Source organism: Diadema antillarum, unplaced genomic scaffold (genome assembly GCF_040938485.1).
Source record: "Diadema antillarum isolate AM-2024a unplaced genomic scaffold, OU_Dant_1.0 seq00000263_RagTag, whole genome shotgun sequence".
Lineage (NCBI taxonomy): Eukaryota > Metazoa > Echinodermata > Echinoidea > Diadematoida > Diadematidae > Diadema > Diadema antillarum.
In genome coordinates, this window is record NW_027271301.1 from 615,070 (window position 1) to 623,003 (window position 7,934).

The 7,934-nt window shown below is 39.5% G+C and overlaps 1 pseudogene; it reads right to left on the reverse strand.

The window, feature by feature from the left end:
• Positions 1–5,215: 5,215 nt before the first annotated feature.
• LOC139729748 (uncharacterized) lies at positions 5,216–7,011 on the reverse strand (annotated as a pseudogene).
• Between the last annotated feature and the right edge of the window lie 923 nt (positions 7,012–7,934).

The window sequence follows — 7,934 nt, forward strand, 5'->3', positions numbered from 1 at the left end:
AATAAAATTCAAAAAAAGAATATCCATGGACATACCATGGTAATGACATCATTTCCTATGAAAGGGATTGCTGCTCTTTGTTGTAAGTTGACTTCCCAGATGTATTGAAATGGCCAAAATTCAAAAAATTTGCCTCAGTTATAATTACTGTCATGGTAACTGACGTTACATACTCGTGTATGACGTTTAGGTACATTTTGAAACTGACGTTACACATTTTGTAGTGTTCATTTTGACTCTCCAGTATGCCAAGTATCCTTATTTCTGGTATTAAAATAAAGGCGTATGGGCATACATTAGAAATCCCAAGTTACATCATACAGCTCACTTCCTTTGATGAATAAACTTAAAAATTCCTTGTTTTTGGTAACTGACGTTACATCCATCATTATCAAAGTAATTAACAGTTTTTATCAAATTCTTTAAAGCTACCAGCTTTTTTTTTCTATCATGTGGTAAAAGACATCTCTGGTAACTGCATACATATGAAAGATTGTTGTTTAGAGTACTAATAAAGTGATTATACAGAGAGTAAGTTATGCGACAATACACTCTTTTCACCATTGAGATATAGGCATATTTTGGCAGCCATTTTGAAAATCAAAATGGCCGCTTTTATTGAAAAACATAATGATTCTTAAAACTTCAACTCAAGTACTGTCTGAAAATGTATGGTGTTTGAAACAAATATCATTTTGAATTTTTGGCACCTGTGTCCTAGTTACCGTGGAATTGCCCATTGGTGATGTCACCTCCCTCGAAGATTGCAGCTGGTCCAAGCTTCTCTGCCGGATATTTCTTTGAGAACGGGTAAATCCCGGTGACTCGGAACCCGTTGCGTGCAACCTCTGACTTGCTTGACACCTCTTCCCAAGCACTGCAAAAAACTCGCGCAAACATGAGCTTTCTTACGAACTCACCAGGGTGGTCCAAGCGATACTCCCTTTCAGCACACGCCCATGCAGTCTTCAGGGGACGGAAGACGCTCAGATCGCACGGCTGGGTCACGTGGCTACTGTGGGGGAGCAGGCAGTACAAAATAATCTCATGCTCCTTGCAGAACTCTGCTACTTCGAGGGAGACATGGCTGGAATGCCCATCCACCAGAAGGAGAACTGGCCGCCGGATACCTTGGGAGGTAATGTCAGATGATCGCTTTTATGTTCTTAAGTTGCAGTAATATTCTGCTCCATACGATGCTAAAATAACTGTCTGATGTTTGCTTTTAAATTTTGAAATGAATAACCGTAACATTCAGCTGCGTTCAATGGTAAAATTAATGTTTGATGTTTGCTTTGATGTTCGGAAATGAGTAACAATAACAGTCAACTCCTTACGATGATAAAATAAATGCTTGATATTTGCTTTTACGTTTGAAAGTAAATGGCAATAACATTCAGCTCCGGAAGATGCTAAAATACATCTCGAATGATTGCTTTTACGTTTGGCATGTTTGGAAGTGAATAGCAGTAACATTCTGCCCCATGATGCTAAAAAAAATATTGGATATTTGCTATTACATTTCGAAATGAATAACAGTAACATTCAGCTACATTTGATGGTAAAATAAACATCTGATGTCAGCTTCGACGTTCAAAAATGAAAAACAGTAATATTTGGCTCCATACGATGATAAAATAATTGTCATATGATTCATTTCGCTTTCGGAAGTGGACAGCAGTAACATTCGGCTCCGTACGATGATAAAATAAATGTTGTAAACCGTCGTTAAGTTAAATCTAAATGTTCAATATCAGCAAAGAATAAGGGGAAAGCACGAATGACAATAAATTAGAGCAAAGAGATTGTGAAATACTGAATGCATGTAATGCAGTCTCTTTGGCTCAAAGAAACTTGACACCCACCCCTCTCCCCTTGTGGAAATTTCCACAAGAGCAGGTGCCACACCCAGGTGCGTGCCTGACGAAAGAATGCGCGCACTGGAATAAACAGCGTGTAAATATCCTGGAAATGTCGATCGAAGAACCAGCTCATTAGTTGAATTAAAGGAATCATTGCAAAGATATCGTGATTCTATAGCCTTTCTTTTGGCGTAAGTAGGAAACATCAAACAGTCGAATATAGTGTACTTAATCGAATATCTTATGTTCCCTGAAAAAAAGAAAGAAAGGATCGATTAATCAGTCAATTAAAAAGGCAATCACAGAAGTACTTAAAAGGTCTCGTATGCCCAGACAAATTCACTACGAGTAGGTCCAATGAGATGCAGTCATCACCTGGTTAGACAGCAAAATCATGACAATTAATTTCAGTTCATGCTCATCATAGCTGCTTATTACTTTACAAAGTTTTGGTTATCAACATTCGTTCGTAGGTGTTTTTTGTTTGTTTTGTATGTTTTTCCTCGTGAAAGACGTAATGACTTCTTTGTATCGAATGTAAACTGCATGTTTACCGTAAACAAGCCATTCAGCTCAGCTATGGCGCATTCGATCCATCGAACTTGCAGTAACGAATAGGCAGGAGCACATATGGCGCATTCCTTTAAACTTGAAAGTGAAGCCACGTGTTTGCACATTGGTGCAACCACACACAGCACGGCATTTTGTTTGCGATCATTGTTATAGCAGACTTTCCGATTCCAATCAGGGTGAAAGAAATAGGAATACCGGTACTTCGGAAAATATTGGTACAGATGTTTAAAATCCAGTAAAATGAAAAAGCCTGAAAACAACGCGTGATTATATTTTATAGTAAACAATAGTTGGAAACACCGAACAGTTTTGCATTTGCTCACACAGAAGCTTTCTTGAGAAGATGAAAGCATTCCCCCTCCCCTGCTAGATAGTGGAAGCTTCCATAACCAGCCCAGCAAGTTTCTGGAGGTACATACATGCGCTTGTACACGTGCATTGCGAGAAAGCTATCAATCAACTCTGAACATTGCGTAGTTTGGATTCTTTATCGTGCTGGTGACCAGCTCGATACTTCGGCATGTGTCGTAATGTTATGTTTAGAGCCTGTAGGCCTCATAAGTCGACGAGTTTAATTGAAAATAGCAAAAAGAGGGAGATGGTAAAAATACGAATTCTGGTGGAAAAATACAGATTTTTGAGCTGCTGAGTACGGATTTGTGCTTCCAAAGCTTGGCAGCTCTGCTGATCAATCAACATGTGGCGTTACATGAATGCTTCTAACCCAGACCTTGCAGCTAAAAAAAGAAGAACCGAGAAAGAAAGACATATGAACAGACCAAGGTAAGAAATTACAGAAGGGGAGAGGGACCACACAAAACACCTACACACACACACACACACACGCAGGTGCACAGCAGGCACAGGCACACACACATACGCACGCACGCACGCACGCACACACACACACACTGTGACTGTGCTAAAACCTGTTAGAGACTAGGAACAAGGTATCTCAGGCTTGTGTCTGAGGAGAAATGCATGCTATATCTAAATGAAATCTTCTCCACCTGGATAATACATGTAATAGACCTCTAGGCCTACTGCTGATTGTGACTGAGGGAAACGTGGCTTCCTAAAACTCAATTTGGCTCCCTAAAAAGGTCCCTGAGGAGCCCGGCTGGCTTCCTAGAAAAAAAGTTACGGTCAAACCCTGCTTTCTCTTACTTTTTTCCTACTTTTTACTGCAGTTGAGATGAGCTCATTTTCTTCTTCCTTTTCAAGGGCTTATAGGAAGTCCAGTGCTTTGTTTGTACTCCACAGGATGATCCCTTCTATGGTACATGTTGTTGCATTGGGCATTTCATGCTTCTTGCGATCAAGGGCAGAGAAGAGCCATTCTGGAGCTAACTTATGCTTGGGGCAATTCTGTGTTTCCCTTCTTATTTGGGCATCTGCCTCGAAGAAGCGGCCATTGGGGAGATGATCAGCTAATTGTCTTGTCATGCATAAACAAAGACTGTGACACACTATTACCAAGCACTGTCTTGTCAAGTCTTCAACTTCTGCTGACACTGGTGCAAACAGGGCATCCCACTGTTCATCCTTGTGAGGAGGGGAATCTTCAAACAGAACAACTTCACCTACTAAGAGCTGAGTTGGGTCAATCATCCACTCCTTGACTTTGTCATACACTCTGGTGTAATATTGACTTGTATCCATGACATGAATACTTGAGTCTAGCATATCCATGAGTGCAGTCGTCACTTGTTTTTCCAGTAATCCCATTGCTCGTATACCTGACAAAACAACATTGTCTGTGAGATCATACATGATACTTTTCTCTAATTTGCTTTTCTGGCTCTCATCAAAGGTGTTGAAAAGAGAAAGCATGATCTTTGTGGAAAAACACGGCAGAAGCGTTCTTAAATGGAACATTGAACCGCTTGCCTCTATATTCTTGTAAATAACAAGGCTTTTGAAACTTGTCATCCAGATGAACTTTAAATTCAAATGGGTATCCCGAGGCTTCATCTGCATCTGGTCCATAGCAATTGCAAAAAGAACGTATGGCCAGTAGTGTTGCCGACTCCTTCTTCCTGTCCCATAGGAGATGTTTCTCCTGTCTAAGCTTCCCATCTGATTCCAACAGCTCCCACTCATACCAAGCAGTTGCACTATATTCTTGAAAGTTTAGCATAAGGTGCTTTCCACAATACATATCATTGATCTCAATGATTTCCTTCTTTGCTTGTTCTGGCAAATTATCCCAGTCGGCTATGATATTTGGTAGAATCTTCTCATGCCACTCGCCCAGTTTCTTGACAAAGGCCTTGTTGACTGACGCTCTATCAGACTGTGTTCTTGATTTTGGAGATCATGAGAGCTACTTCTTTTTGTTTGTCAGGGTTAGATGATGGCAGAAGCCTGGTTATCTCATGTAGTGCTTCATCCAGAGTGTATAATAACTCATCCAAGGTTTCAGTCAACACATCATCAAGAGATATTCCTCCTGTTCCTTTGTCAGTAGTGACTAAATATGTGACAAAATGTTTCTCCTTTTTCTTGGTACCATCTGTAGGGACAGTGATATTCCGTTTCAAAAAATTGCCTTTTCCGTTTCAGAAAATCATGAATTCCGTTTCAACATGGTGAAAAAACAGAAATTTCGTTTTCCCATAGGAATTGTACTACAAAAAATGCAAATTCCGTTTACATGTATTTGCATACAAAAATGGAAAAAAAAAATGATTGCTATTTGAAGTTTGTGTACCTGTTTAATCGCGTATACATCATACAGTATCCTTTATGCATATTGTATACCTGATGATTTGTGTGGTCTAAAACTGATGTTCAGTGTCTGCATTGTAGTATAACATTGTCATCATACAAGTGTTTTCTGGAGTAAGTTTCTCCCTCTTATCGGTCAAGATATGCTTGTATTGCGAGAAGCTCCTTTCCAAGTCGACACTGGACACTGGCATCCAAATGGCATCCTTGGCAATCCTGGCAAGATGTGGGTAGCGGCTGGACATTGATTCCCAGAATCATTGGAGATCAAGTGGGACTGGTATTTCCTCTGCCTTCAACCTGGTGTACATCGACCACTCCTCCACGACAGCTGGCTCCAGATTGCTTAACCCTGGGATCCTCTGATAGTCACCAATGTCAAGTGAAATGGATCCCAGCTGCCTGGGATCAAATATGCGCGCTGCCTTGTAGAAAGTGAGAGCGGGGTGTTGTTGAACATGTTTGTCAATTTTCTCGTAGGCTCTCTGGAAGACAGACCTGAAAGTTTTTGTAATTCTGTCCCAATCCCCCTTTGACTTCCGCTTCAGCAACTTGTCAGTGGCCTCCCCAAATGAAGTCTTCTCTGTGCCAGCAACAAGAGATGAACAGACATCTTCAATTGTGTTGAAGACTGTGCAAGCCAAGGGATTGTGGGTGCCTTCCAAACTGGTTAGTACTGCCACCAGCAGTGAAGAATGTGCCGTGATGAAGTTCATAATCAGCTGCAACTCCTGATAGATCTCTTTGTTTGTGAGCAGCTCCAGGATGGTTTCCACTGCAATACCCTTGCTGTCTTCCTGTTTGAAGAAACCCTCATAGACGTGAAGATGTGTCAGATGATACTTTACAGCGTGAAACCATGAGTTCCATCTTGTGGACACAGGTACTGGTGGAAGTTTGACCTCGTCAGGAGGGAGATATTCTCGAAGAAACTTGAGATACCTTGATTTGCGAGCTGGTTTCTTGTAGAAAGCGGACTTTATCATTTTGACCAGAGTGTCAACTCTACCAAACTCGACATGGTGTTGGAAAGCTTCTGCTCCCAAGTTGATGATGTGTGCCAGGCAAGGCACATGAATGCTCTTAGGAAACAGTGGCTGGAGGACCTCCCTGGCAGCTTTTTTGCAGTAGGCTGCACTGTCTGTGACCACAGCAATGACGTCATCAAATTTAATGCCCACGTTCATCAAGGCCTTAATGATCGCTTGGCTCAGCGTTGAATGGTTGCAAGCCTCCATGGTGCAAACATCGATCAGATAGTATTTGCCCCGCACTCCCACAATAACATTCAATATATACTACAGTCTCTGATGTCCGTTGTTTCATCTGCGATGATGGATACTTTTCCATCTTTGACAGTTTCCTTCAGAGCTTCAAAGTGAATTTCAAACTGTCTTGGAATGTATACATTTCTCAGTTTTTCAGCTTTGGGTAAAGCGCCACCTTGGCTGCAGTGTTTCTCTACGAACGGTCTCATTTTTTCAACTTTGTTGAGAGGAATATCAGCCATTGTGCACATCTTAACAAAGTCCAGAATGAACGCTTCTCGCAAATCCTTCGATTTGACAAGAGAATCTAATGTTTTTTGCCGCTTTGTGTTTGACTGAGACTGGCCAGATAACCCAGGAGCTGACAAACTTGATCCCTTGTTTTTGATATGTTTTTTACTTTGTAGGTGATCCTTAACTGTGTCCAATCGTACAAAAGTCCACACTGTGGCTGCAAAATTTACAAAACATGACTTTCCCATCAGCATAAAAATCATTGGGATATTGGTTACAATTGTAGCTCTTGCAGTTGCAGACAAAGATGACAAAGGTTTTTGCTTCTTTGGCTTTGTAGCCATAATGAACGTATTCCTGTCCAGTTGAAAGTTGACCTGTTTGAGTGACAAGAAAATGAAATAGATTTATGACAATTTCAAAGAAATTTGTAATGACTTATGAATATGTACTCTATTTTCTGTGATGAAATGTTCATGTAATTATATTCCAATGACAATAAATTATTTATGATTATTTCTTTTTTGTTGTATTTTCTGAAAGTTTGTCAAAAGATTTTATGTACATGTAGTTTTATCCTTAAATAAAAAGTAAGGCTTACCGGTATTGACTCAGTTTTATGTCCTGATGATTGTCTGCTTTCTGATGAATTTTTTTCATGTAAATACCCAAGTTGTGATATAAATGAAATACATAATTTATATAATCATGATTGTACATTGCCTTTAATTAAGCTATGATTACATTGATCTATTTTATTTTTAATGCAAGTTGAAATGAATAAAAAAAAGAAATGAAGTAAATTCAAGACTTCTTGACTTATTCATTGTGTATTGTGTTTATTGAATGCATGTTTATTTTGGGGATTTTTTTGTGTTTCGGTTTTAAGTGAATTTCCAGCAAAGTTGTTTTTCTTTGTATCAATTGACTTCCTGCTACTGCATCCCTTGTGCCCAGTTGAATCACGGTCAATAAATTTGCTTGTAATAATGATAATGCTACATTCATAAAAATAAAAAAATAAAAATAAAATAAATTAAAAATGAAAAATCTTTATCAGTTGTCAAGTAGTGTACTCTCATTTCAAATTATCTTGTGAATATTTTATATTTTCCTGTGCTATTCAATACTAATAAGATACAAATATCTTTCAAAAAAAAAAAGCCTTTCATTTAAGACCCATTTTGTCGAGGTTCACCAACCTTTGGTAGTGAGTCGGATCACAGGGACTCTGATATTTACTGGGCTAGCAGTGACATGCACTCGC